We start from the raw sequence: 14226 nt of genomic DNA, 5'->3' as shown, positions 1-14226 counted from the left end.
CCGAAGCTCAGCCCTCCGTAGACCTGGCAGCAAGTGGATGAAAAAGTTAGTTTCCAGAACAGAAACACCAGGAAAAGATAATCCAGAGTGACTATTCCTATACCTTGGATGCAAAACCGTAACTATAATTCCAAGGAAAGTGATATTAATAATCCTACGAGTCTATGCCAACAAAATCCTGTCAGATAAGCATGCATCATAGAGATAAGAACTTGCTTCTCAGGATTATGATGGTTGGGGTAAATTTTCCTAAGTACTTCACCAGATCTTTTGACCTGATCATGTGAGTTGGGCATATGTATCATTCTTCGGCTTTGGCTTCTCACATGCCAGTACTTGGCCGGGAAAGCTAGATGCAAAACTCACATGGCGCGAAAAATGAAGAAAAGAAAAGGGAAAAACACAATGCATCGCTGTTTCTGAAACTCAAATATATTCATTCGGTTTCATGTATCTCCAATCCATCTCATTGCACCGTAAAAGGATTGGATTCGCCTTCATTTGTTCCAAAAAAAAAAAAAAACATAAACAGATTCACTTGCTTTGTGCTTTATATTGTAGAAGCTTGAACACTCAACTTTCGATTCAACAAAACCTGTGGCGTTTACACAAATGACCAAGCTGCCTCTTTGCCAAAACAATATATCTGGTTTCAGAAATGAGAACATCACAATTTACATAAGATGGTAAATTAAGCAAAAAGGAAAGGAGCGATCGGCGATGAACAACACGCGCAGTTACGGAAGGCTTCATTGAATTGTATGTCTTTGGAGCTTCATTTGATCATAGAACTTAGCTATGAATTACTATTCCTCGACATCAATCCCCTTGTCCTTGTATGCAACTGCCTCTTAATCATCATCTTTGTCCGTCGTTAAGAAACTCTTTCTTGCTTCGACGTCATTGGGGTAGCTGATGGCATCACCCTTATCCTTGAATTAGAATCAGGTTCATGCAAGGGAAGTGGGGCATCCTACGCAATGCATGTTGACGTGGATAATGGTGGGTGGTGGATTTTGGTGAATGGCTATTTTGCGGTAAGTATACTTTGAAAAGTTAATTCCTATGGATAGGACCCAGGCATGGTCAAGGGACTAGCTCCATCTGGCACTAGTGGAATAGGACCCACATGATCCTGTGGCACCCTTGTATATTGTGGATCCACCAGCTATTATCATGTTGGGTGTGTAGATATCACCACCCTTTGGAAAATGATTAATTGTTTACAAATAAGAAAATATTTGTTGGATATGAACTATAATATGTAGATGGCCCTTGGTGAGTTGTCAAGCTCACCCCATCACCTAATATGTTTCAGATGCTTAGGAATGGACTTGGATTGGAGGACTATTAGAGTATTTATAATCGTCTTGTAATATTGCTATCCAAGTAATCTTGAAAAAGAAGTTTATATATATATATATATTAATGTTGGTTATGTTGGTTTTAATGATTAAGTTTACCGGATGATGAATTTTGTCCCTCTTTAAGTTTTGGCCCGGAGTCCACAATCTATCATACTACTCGCCAAAAGAGGGGTGACAAAAAGGTAATACCCATGTGCTGGTTGAGAAGGATGCTGAAGGTATTGTCACTACAATGGTTTAAGAACTCTTAATTGTTTTTGTCAAGATTGTCTAACGTAATATCTTCCCTTATTAAGTTTTCACATTGGAACTCCGGGTTGATCTAGCACTGTGATAGAATTCTCACAAAAATGATAGAATCGCACAATCAAAACGATAGAAATCTCCTATTACAAAGCTATGAACGAGCAAAAAAGAAACAAATATTGACCTATTCGAGAGGGTCTTCTCTCCCACAGCTCCTGAATTCTCCAGCTCATTTTCTCTCCCTTTTCCCTGCCTTTTATATGGATTCCTTAGTCTTTTGCAGCCAAGTGAGTTGGTTATTCTCCTCCAACCGAATGTGACTCTTCTGCCCTTGTGCTTTTTGACTTAGCTGCTCCTGGCTTACCTTTCAACTTACAACGCTGGTAGGTGTGACGAACAGGGGGCCCTATCACACTGCTCACCTTGCTGGTCTTTTTTCAGCAAAATTTTCTTACGAGATAAAGCAGGAAGAATTAGAACATATAGATAAACCCATAAATAATGAAGAAGAGTGATTTTACAAAATGAAGCACTTTGCTAATCTCAATTGGTACTAAATCAATTTACAAAGAGATAACAGAAACGCTTAAGACATTGATCAAGTTTTTTGTAAGCAATTTTAGTGGACAGTCAGAGGCTGATGGTTGAAATGACTCTGGGGTTTCTCTAAATTAAGCAGCTTCATTAGGCAGAAAGAAGTGACCACATAGCAACCACAGTACATGGCAATGGAGGTATAAAGTGAGCAAATCAGTCTCTCTTGTATGCCAAAAGAACTAAGCTAACAGAGCAGTAAACACAGCAGTGTCGTGCGTTGGGGAGGATGATATCACTCAGATTAGTCAAGCAGTGGCTATATGAAAGCCTATTTCTTGGTCTCCATCTGTTTCCTCTGCTTCATGTATCACCAAACAAACAAGTTCATACACACCTAAACTCGCACGCTATGAATAGAATGATCAAGAGTGGAAAGAGAGAGATTACGGGGAAAGCGTCTCACATGGATTGAGTTTGGAGAAGACGATAGGCATTGGCCATTTTTTCTTCTTCTTTCTTCGTCTTCCTCTGCCATGTTCATACTTTGTTGATCTTCATCTTCAGTTCACCGTTCTGTTCAAATCTAGTTAAATGTGGTATAATTGCCAAATCCTGTTACCAAAAAGCCTCATTTTCCCTAAACTTGAAGCAATGAAGTTAATCTTTAAATATGTATTATTAACCATTCCCTACTCCCAATTTTGAAATTTAAGGAAGTGACAAATGTGGAAAAGAAACAGACAGAGACAACCCCAGCTATATGTCTAAGCACATGATGTGGTCTCCTTTTCGTAGAAAATTAAGGGAAGCAACAAAGGTGAGGAGCAGAGATCCCCATGAAGCAAATCCCACCTGTACAATTTACATACTAATCAGTAGCCATCCAAAAGAGAAAGAAATCGCTGATTTCTGAAATTGTTGTAATACGTGTAATATGTTCATATTCTCCCTCTGCATTACCATTCTCAGTGGCAGCCAGCTGAAAATGCCTGACTGTATTCACACACACAAAATAACATCCAATAAACTAGCAAAAGAGGTACATCACATTTGATAGGGATATGTTTCTACTTTGACTTTAAAAATAAGACTTAAGATTAGGTTTTATCTTGTTTTGTTTTGATTTGATTTAGAGATTAAATAAGAGTTATATTTGATTTTAGAGAGTATAATGATTAGTTGTTTTCTTTTAATTGCTTATAAATAGGTAACACAAGAAAATTATATTACTCGCATCAAATAATATAACGTTTGTGACAAAATGAGAACGGAGGGGTGTGCTCCCCCCCCCCCCCCCCCCCCCCCCCCCCTATCTGCGTCGGGAAGAGAACAAATCTGATAGGTAACATAATGTAACCATTTATTCAGTTTTGGGTGATTGAATGATATGATGGATCTCTCTCTCTCTATCTCTTGAGGCTTTTCCTTGTTCTTGCTTCTCTGGCTCCTTCTTCTTCTTAAATCTCTTATCTTCCCATTGTCCTACATCACATGGGAAATAATTTTAATGCCCTTCCAACAAGAATTACTGTTATGATCCCCATATGAAGGAAAGTATTTGGGTTAGACCGACACGCAACCTTTCAAGCCTTAGAATTTCTGGATAATGACATTTTCTACTTCTCCACGCATGCAGTTCTTTTTTTTTTTTTTGCTATACTAACCATTTTACCAACATCATCATTTGTAACAGATTGAATGCTCCCATCCGCCCCCCTCCCTTTTCATTTAAATTGTAGTTGAGGCACTTCAACTATGAGCACTAGCATCCTAAGAATTTCAAGAAATGTAAAAGAAAAAAAAATTACCTCCGATCTTAAAGGTTTTGTTAAACTTTGCGGTTATAAGTTTCTTAGTGGGCAAGTAATGGGGTGGTTGAAATTTGAATTTGATAAATTATTTTCTAATCCCTCCATGTTTTGATTTTTAAAAGGGATATATCTGTTTGATATATATATCTGTGTGATGTATATATATAGACATAAAAAAAAAAAAAATAAAGCTAATTCTGATTCAGTTTTTCGATTACTCATACACCATCTCTGCCATCACCATACCGCGTGTTATTTTTACAGAACTCTTTAGGCTTGAACACAACCAATATATGAGCCAATATACGAGCCAGTGCTAAACCCTTTCTTTTTGCACTCAATTTGTTCCTATTTACCAAATAACTTTGTTTTTCAACTTCCCTCTATTCATCCACTAGAGTGATAGAGGTATCATGATTTGAAAAATGCAAATAGCAAAAATCTCTTAGGATAAATCTCCCACAAGAATAGTTAAGGTTGTCAACATGAACACTTTTGTTTTCCCTCCGAATTTTGTAAACCTCTAGAAGAAATAGTAAACTAGCAAAAGTTATACAACATAAATATTTGTTTTGTTGCTAGTGTTAGGTTTGATTGATGTAGGCATATAAGGGTGTGCATTGGGGGTTGGGGCTCACGCACCAACACCTCCTCTCTGAATTCCCCGCGTTGGGGGCAACATAACTATTTCGATACAACACATTCATCATGAAGAAGTTTTTTTTAATGGGTTTCTGTAACACCCGGTGTAACCGGTGTTAAGAGAACAGGAAAGGAAGTAAGTAAACTTCCAAAAATGCCCTTGAGAAAGTGATGATCCTTGAGATTGAGAATGCCCATGAGAAGGGTATTTTGGTAATTTGGATAGGAAAATCCAATAAAAAGGGTTTTTGGCAAATTGGAAATAATTCCTATGTGGAATTAGGTGAGTAAGTGAATTAAATCCCAAATTTGTGTTTATGTGGAGATATGAGATTAATAATTCATGAAATGAGAATTTTGGTGATTTGGAGTGATTCATAAAGGAAATTAATTATGAAAAATAGGGAAAATGGTGGATATTAAATTATTGAGGAGAATAATTATTTTTTCCTAAATTGGTGAATTAATGTGGTAATGCCACATGGAGGACCAAGATAAAGAATTGGAAGCCAAATTTGTGTCTTAGAGTGACACTTGGCATAATCTTGAAAATTTAAGAGAAATTATATATGTGGATTTATGAGTTGGAGAAGGAATTAATTAAATGCAAAAGATATGATAATTGGTCTCGTAAGCATTTAATGAGAGGCATAATTATATGGATTAAAGTAAATCCGAAAGAAAATGGTAAATGGTCACCATTAATGCCTTGGAAAATATGAGATTTAAATAAATCTAATGAAAAATGGGAAAATGGTCACCCATTAATACTTGGAAAATTGTGGGATTTATTTAAATGAGAAAGAAAGTATTTATGTCTCTCAAATGTGACGTTGGAAATTAGTCCCATTAATTAAAATGGGAAAGAAAGGAATTATGTCTCTCAAGTGTGATGGATGTGAAATTAGTCCCATTAATTTAAATGGGAAAAAAATAAAAATTAGTCACTCATTTATGAGTGAAAATGGGAGAATTTATTTAAATAAGAAATAAATAGAAATCTCCAAGTGATACAAGGGTTAGGATCAAGTCTTAAAAAGGGTGAAATATATCCAATGGCTTGGATTAAGTCTTGAAAATGGCATATAATTGTCTCATTAAAGTAAATGAGAAACAAAAAGAAATGTCCAAATGATCCAATGGTTGGGATTAATCTTTTAAATGGATTGTGATCCAATGGTGGTGGATGAAAGCTTGAGATTGGCATGGATTGCCAACTCCTTAAAGTGTGCTTTCTTTAAATGGTGGAGATTAAATCTTGAAAAGGCCAAATGATCCAATGGATGAGGTTAATCAAGATGAAGAGCATGGATTGTGTTTTCTCCAAGAGAGGAAACTTGTTTATTTGAAATGAGTGGTGGAGATTTAATTCTCCTTAAGCACATGGATTGTGCTTCGAATGGATGGTGGAGATCCATTCTTGAAAACGGGAAAGGATAGTATAAAAAGGCAAGTGTGGGAGACTTGTCTCCCTTTTGGCCATTTGTAGAAATGAAGAAGGAAGGAAAGAAAGAAAGAGAAAGAAGTCTTCCATGGAGGGAAGAGTGGAGAAAGAGAGAAGATAATGAAGAAATCAAGTAAGTATGCTTTCTTCTCTTCATTTTTGGTATGCTTGTATGCAAAAACTTAGTGGCTTGTTGAAATACCATTTTAGATGGGAGCAAATGAAGAGGGAAGCTCTCTTGAGAAGAAGAATTAAAGCTTCAAAGAGAAGATTGTTAAGGTAAGGGATGGCCCCATGTGGAGGTGGCCTTGCATTGCATTGTAAGTAGGTTGCATAGACTTTTATGTATCTCTTTGCATGCTTTATTTGTTCATGAGACCTATGGCCATGGAGGTGGGAAAGAAATGGTAGGTTGATGCCTCAAACCATGTTGGGTTGTGAGGATGAAATGACCTAACCATGCTTGCATGCATTTGCATTACATAGACTTGTTATGCTTGTATTTACTTTGCATATGCACCCTTACTGAGCTTTTGAGCTCATGAGGTTTTATCCTCCCCTTGTAGGTTGTTCTTATGTCAAAAGAGAGAAGAAAAAGTGGCAAGCTTGTGGGTGGAAGCTCATGGTGTTTATTTATTTTTGTTGTAAAGCTAAGGTTATGGCTTGAGAAGCCTAGGTTTGTGGTGTTTAATTTGTGGTTTAATGGCTTAGGGAAGCCTATTGTTGGTAAGTGCTTCATGTGATGTATGTTAAGGGTTTGCAAGGGCTTGTGAAGGCCTAGAACCATGAATGTAATTTATTTAGAATAAATTATGAGTTTGGAGAAAAGAATTTTTGTTGTAAAAATAGGCTTGGAAATTGGAAATGTGGAAATTTTTAATGCATTTTTTTGGAGTGGAATTTCTGGAAAATTTGGGGTTTTATAGCCCAAAGAAAAGAAAAAAAAAGAAGAAGAGAAAAGGAGGGAAGCAGCAGCTGGAGGCTGCTGGAAATCAGTAGCCTGCGGCCTGCGTGCGGGCAGGCGGCCGCGCGCGGGCGCGCGCGAGCAGGCGGCCGCGCGCGGGCAGGCAACCACGCGCAGGCGGCCGTGCCAGTGCGGGCACGGGCGGGTAGGCAACCGCGCGTGGGCGGCCGTGCCAGCGCGGGCGCGGCCAGCCCGTGCGGCTAACGCCCAGCAGGGCCCCGCGCGGGCCCCGGCGTGCCAGCGGGCCCCGCCGGCCAAATTTTTAAAAAAATTTGGAATTTTGGGAGAAATTGGGGCATTTCTTTATTGATTTTGGGCCCCGGAGGAAATTTCAAAAATAAAGGGATTTTTCGGGCATTTTAAGAGAAAATGCTGAAAATTTGGAAAATTGAAAATATGAGTTTTTCCTCCAAATTTGGTAATCAATCAATGGATTGATTTTTAAATGGTGATTTTATGGAGCCCGGTGAAAATTCTTGAATGGAAAAGAATTAAATAAAATGAGAAAATGGCGATTGGGCGCCTGAAGGAGATTTTCTTTATAGCCAATGCGATGTGGCTAAAGCCTAATTCTGTTAGTGAATCCTGGGATTCAGCGAAGGGAAGGACGAGCCTAGTTCCCACCTAGAGCGTTTCATCTTAAAACATGGTCCACCCTTCGCTACAGGCCGGGTAGGTGGACAATTCGGGCGATTGTTCACGAGTAACACCCGTAAGTGGGAGCGGGGCGTTACAGTTTGGTATCAGAGCATGGTTGGAGCATCAAGTAGAAGATGCTTGGAGAAATGTGGTTGAAGGTTGATCAGAAAGCCTTGGAGGTAGAACCACAAGTGACCGAGGACCCTAGGAGTTGGGTCGGGACATTAAAGCTGGTGGCTATGTGAAATGAGTGCTCGGATATTCCTGCGATAGGAATAGGAAAATATCATGGGTTGAGATGATATACCGTAAGAGATATACGGGTGGAGCAAAGAAGAGTCAAATGCCCAAGTGTGGGATTGGTTTCGAGGACCCGAATGTAGAAATTTGGGGGTTCATGAAGCGTTTTAAGGATAAGATTTCCTTGTGAGTGAAGTGTTGAGACTCGTGTGGGGACACGAAGCCAAATCATGACAAGAGTCATGAAAGGGCCTGGAGGGCTCAAGGTATATCTAATCCGTAAATGGGTTAGCGGAATATCCCTATGATGGGGATATGGTCAAGCATGTGTAAGGGAATGGAGTTGTTCCCGTATGGGTGGTGAGCTAAGGGTTGTGTGCTTGAATTAGGGTGAGCTAAGGCTGAGATTAGCTCGAAGCCCAAACAAAGAAGTCGTCAACAGGTTGTGTGACGAGCTCCGGGAAGGGAGTAAGCTAAAGTTGCTTGTAAAGAGGCTCTAAGGGAAGCAAGCATGTGAGGTATTTGCTAGTCATGGCCAGAGTAGGCGTGACGTTGATGGCTTGCAAAAAGACTCTGAGAGGAGTCAGGTGTGTGTTATGCATGAGGGATGCATATGGTCCGAAGTGATCGTATGGTTATGGAGATCCTGGATGGGACGTGCCTAGGGTGTGAGGGGACCCTAGTTGGTTTCATGAAGAAACAGTATATATCCTAAGAAAGGATAGGTGTGTGGCAAATGGACCCTAATGGGTGTTTGTGCGAAATGGAAATCCCAAGTGAGTCGAGTTGGAATCCAAGGGAATCCAGAATTGGGATAAAGGAGTTGGGCATGTGTAGATATGCGCGTGGGAGCCATGGGATTAGGAGTCCTAATTATGAAAGGCCAAGTGACCGTTCATGTGAATGATGGATGAGGGGCCAATTAAAACTCTCATTGACGCTTGGGGTCAGGCGAGACGCCTAAGGTTGGGAGATGAGAGGTGAATAGACCCTCATTATGATGCCTGGGGTCGAGATGACGCCTAAGGTTATGAGTGAAGGATCATGAACGAGGAAACAAAGCATGCAACAGAAGCGTTTTAAAATCAAAAAACGTTCCTCGTATTGATAAGAATCTAGGAGACTTACTTTTGCGGCGGATTACCGGACGGAATGGAGCGATGGGAGCTTCTTCGCGTTGTGGAGACGACGGCTGTCCTGCTAGCCTTCGGCTCCGTCGCATCAGAACTCAAACGCACCCTTTCGATCTTCCGGAGTATGACTCGAACTCGTGGCCTCTCTTCGGTGAAGAAGAATGAAAAACGACTTAGATGAAAAAATAACTAAAGAGAGATATATATAGGGAGAACCCTAGGGTTAAAACCCTAGTGGGCCAAACCCTAATGGGCCAAGATCTTTTAATTAATTTTCTAATTGGGTTAGCCCAATTAATTAATTAAAAACCCTAATGAACTATTATTTTATTCTAGCCCAATGGACCATTCTGAATAAAATAATTCTCTCTCAATGTAATTCATCCAACAAGCCAAATGTATTAAAAAATACATGAGTTACATCGAGCTACCCCGGGGACCAAAAGACAAATTATTCACGGCTACTAAAATGACCAAAATATCCCTGCTACCTAGTAGCTATATTTTGTCATTCTAAGTGTTCCAACTATCACCATATGGTAACACTGACCCCACGAATAATTTTGCATATGCTATGTCTTTGACCTACTAGTGTAATGACGAAAATACCCCTCTGCGTAACACCCATCATTTAGAAAGGAATAATGTACTAACACCTTTCTAAATGACTTCTACCATCCTTAGATCACTAGTCCAATAATCCGTGACTACTCGAATGTACTTGCTTATCACTGGGAGCTACCCAGAAGCACACACTTTTAAGTCACGTTCCCAGGGCCCTGGATTATTCGATTATTCTTGGACAATCACTAGGGGGTGAATCACAGAAACTATCTTGTATTAGTCTGTCTTAGCTAATTAGAAACCATACTCCCAACTCAAAAGGATATTGATCTTTGATAGACCTCACCTACAATGAATCTAAGAATATAGCTCTAGGTTCACTAGACCACCAACTAATACTCAAGTATTAGAGTACTCGTCCACGTAGTAGCAGTGATAGACTAGCTCCATGATAATTAGTACTTTGTCATTAGCTTCTATCACAGGTCCACTCTACGCATTCCAAATGCGCTTGTACAATTAGAGTAAACGGACTGTTTACTGGCTAAGGCAAGCCATCCTCCATTAGGATCTATTGCACAATGATCTTATCATGATAGAATGCCCAGTTCTATCAAAAGATCAAGAGTTACATTTTCTTGCTTATTAAGTACCCATGATTCATGCCTAACTGTGAAGAACGACCCATCACATGAATCACTTACTTAATAGCATGGACACCTTTCCAATAATTAAATGCAAATAATATATGTGCCATAAACTGAATAAAAGAAACATCATTACCATAAATTAAACAAAACGTGTCTTTAGGGCATACATTTCCAACAATGAGACCCTTGATGGGAGACGTGGAGGTCGCCCAGTGAAGGGTATGAACGGTGAGTGGGCCGAGGGTAGTAAATATTGGCAACAGGACATCCGTGGGTTATGCGCGCATAAGAAATGCCAACTTCAGATGCCAAGTGGGTAGGGGCATGTGAGCAAGGTGAAAGCCTAGGAATTTTAATTCCATGTCAAGGAAGCCCGAGCGAGGAGTGTGGAAGGCCAGGCCGGGCGTAGTGACTGAATATATACGTGAGTGTGCAAGGAGAGACGAGAGGTCTCAATTTACCTAGAGGGTAATGCAAGGCACTCCATGGTTATGGGTGTAGGAGCTTGAGGTAGGCTCAGCGTGTCGGTTGTGGACTGAGAGATCATTGATAACCAAGCTTTTGGGATGAGCTAGGTGATGAAATAAATCATGATGGTTTGAGTTCATTGTCATGGAAAGTTGGAGCTTCCAAATGTTGAATGAGAGCCGTGAGATTTGATCTTGTGGGGTAAGATCATGAGGCCTCAAAATGCGAAGTGGTCGGAGAGTCTCTTAGGTGAAAAGAGATATAGAGTCTTGAGGAGCGAGGCTTATGGTACGAGCTTGAGGTTATCAAGGCAAGGATAACCAAGTGAGATGGCTCGGGTAAGATGGTAGTGGAACCATCGTAGCTCAGGAGGCTTTAAATAGCTTTGATGCTATGGGTGTAAAGCTCAGTGTGACGGATCTGATACTATGGACCATGTGGCAGAGGACTAATGAGTTGGCTCGTGTTGAGGGCAAGTGGCCCGTGGGCCTGAGCGATTTAGTGAACTGCAGGTGACGGTCGGATGTCGAAGATCTAGAGCAGCACCTTAGGAAAAATTGGTTAGGTGAGACCGAGAATCTCCTGTAAAGGATACGATATTTAGAGTAGTCCTAAGGAGGAATCGCGAAATGCGTTAGGGATCTGATAGATTTGTTGTCGAGTAGGAAGCCTGGTAAGGATAGTGGCTGCGAGCGTGGCAAGGTAGTCATGCAGGGTTCGATATCAGAAGTGTGACTGGAAGACTGAAAGTCACACTACGGGATGCGAAACAGATCAGAGTGGGACTTGAGCCATGCTGTAGGAAACTGTTATTGGGCCAGTGTAAGGGACAACACGGTAATAATGATTAGGTGTTGACTCTCCGAAGCACAGGGCAATACGATGGGGAACCAGTGTTGGGCCAGTGTAGGGGAGTGACACGTGATTGGGTGTTGACTCTCCGAAGCACAGGGCAATACGATGGGGAACCAGTGTTGGGCCAGTGTATGGGAGTGACACGACGATGGTGACCAGGTGTTGGTGCGCCTGAAGCACAGGACAACACAGTGACTATGCAGATGGCTAAGGACTGAAGATCTATGAGATGGTTGAGAAAGAAACCCGGGGAAAGGAAACGGGTCTAGCCAAGGAATAATGCTACGGTTGATGCCTATCGTTAACGGGTTTAATGCTAGGGACCACTGGATGCAGACGATTAGTCCACAGGAGGGACTGCAGCCCTCTACGTGGAATAACACGTCTGTGGTGGAGGCGATTAGACACCGAAGACCTGGGGTATGCTGTAGGTTATGCTTGAGCTAGACCTAAAATTCCGTAAGGGTTGAAGTATGGTGGTAGTGCTTTGGTGTCAAAGCAGCAAGAAGGTTTGTGAATTGAGGGGGGTGATATCTTGTGGTGTGATAACAAGATGTGTGGTGATGCTCCTTATTAAAGGATGCTAACGCGGTGGTGGTTAATTTAATCGAAGTTGATCGGGTAAATCGAGATGATGAACCCTGCGAGACCTTGCGGTGATGCAAGAAGAAGGATCGATTGGTGGAGTCGGTAAATGGCTCGAGAATATTACGTAAGTGTTGTGGAGGGAAGGACTTACGAGTTGGAAGCTAACCATAAGTTGGGATTATTGAAGCGCGTGAAGGCTTCGAATAAAGGGATCTCTAACCCAGTGAAGTGAGTTGTGGTAGGCTGAACATGTAGCTAAGGCACGGTTTGAAATCTGTGAAGGTGCGCAATTGCACAGACTGGTGTCAGTTCGGGTCGTGTCGATGTGAAATGAGGAAGTGTCCTCATGTGGCACTGGAAGGTTTCCAGTTGACGACACATGGTCAGTTGCCAGGTGGTAGCACTTGATGGCAATGATTGGGAGCGTGAAGCTCAAGGACTATGAGGTAAGGCCTTGTTGGTTGTCGTGTATGCAACATAAAGGTTCAGCGGTTCCTGGTGATTAGACTAGGTGAATTTTGAGAAAGAGATCTGAGGTGACAAAAGATGGTTGGACAGGGCAGAATTGTGTTGCTTAAAGGAATGTTGCTCCGTAATAAGGACTATAAGTGGTAGTGTTAAAATGTGACCTGGGTAGAACTTGAGATGTTCTCCCAAGAAAAGTTGCGCATGAGGTAATAGTGTGGGAGGAACTTCTTAAAGCGCTACAACTTCATCAGGAAAGATCACCCGGGGAAAAGCTAGTGAAATGGCGAGTGCCTGAGTAGGAAGGTGAGTCCTACGGCACCAAGTGGAAGCGTGAATTCCACAGGAGTAGTTGGGGTGATTTCCAGTGGGTGTAGTTTATATCGAAGAGGTAGTCGATGGTTGCAAGAGTAGTGCCTAGAGGAAGGTTGTGTTGGCTGTGAGCCGGGCGGTCCGGCTAGAACTAATCAAGTTGGTTAGATGGAAGTTGTGGCGAATTTAAGATGTCGCCAATGAGTAAAGAAAGCTCGAAGAAAGAGCTTATGGGACGAGATTGGTTTCTAGTAGTAGTGTTGAGGTGATGAAATCACCTAATGGCTGTGAGTGATGCAGCTAAAGGGATGCCTTAGTGTGTGGGCAATCGATGAGAGTTAACCTTGTGTCTAAGGTTAACGGTTGTGAAAGGAAATCGGCTAGTGAAGCTGTTGAGGTATTAGAGCCATGTGGTCGCTTGCCGAGTGGTGTGAGCTGGGTGTAACAAAGTGTATAAGAAATCCGAGAAAAGCCAGAGTCTCTCAGGGATTTAGATAGCAGCTATAAGTATAGAAAGTGATATGAGAAAGGCGACCTAAGAGGGGCGTCGTGTTAATTGCGATGACCAGTGAGATTCATGGAGCAGCGAGTCGTTGAGATGACATGGTGGTGTCATCGACGCGATTAGGGAAAAGATGTTGTTAGGAAGGTCAAAAGTAGCCATTGTGCATGGTAGGACCTCAAGGCCGAGTGTGAATTGCTATGAAGGCTAATGCTTGTGAAGTTTGAGATGCAACGACCATGGGGGAGAAATTCGTTGCTGTCGTGGTGTTGTCCTTACTGAGGAGGACAAAAGGGAACCATTATGAATGGTTGAAATCAATGGCGAATTGAAAACGAACCTGATTTAGGAAAACTGGAAGTGTCATACCTCAAGAGTAAGAGGCTCTATTGAGAAATGGTGAGGTTTGTAAGTCCCAATGAAATTGAGGCTGTGTGAGTGAATTTGGCTAAAGATCGCTACAAGAGTGGGGATGTAACCATGATAGCTTGTTGTGGTGTGGACCAAAGGCACGAGTCATCCTACAGGTGCGATGCATAAGTGATTGTGGAGATGGTAACAAGCCATTCACTTGTGCCACGCACCGTGGGTGATGACGAGGGCCAATTAACAGTCCTGCGACCTAAAGCGCAATGGTAGGATCCTGGACTCGTGGTAGGGTAAATAGCCAAGGTAAGGCCTAGCATGGGGACATAATTGTAAAAGTTGAATTGGGTAAGGTATTGAAGAGGGGTTGCTCAGTGAAGAGTTCCCTTGTATGGGTAAGAGACCCCTACTAGCATGTGATATCGGCTAGTAA

This window comes from Diospyros lotus, chromosome 9, assembly GCF_014633365.1.
Source record: "Diospyros lotus cultivar Yz01 chromosome 9, ASM1463336v1, whole genome shotgun sequence".
NCBI lineage: Eukaryota > Viridiplantae > Streptophyta > Magnoliopsida > Ericales > Ebenaceae > Diospyros > Diospyros lotus.
The sequence above is the reverse complement of the archived record's forward strand: the minus strand, read 5'-3'. Positions refer to the sequence as shown.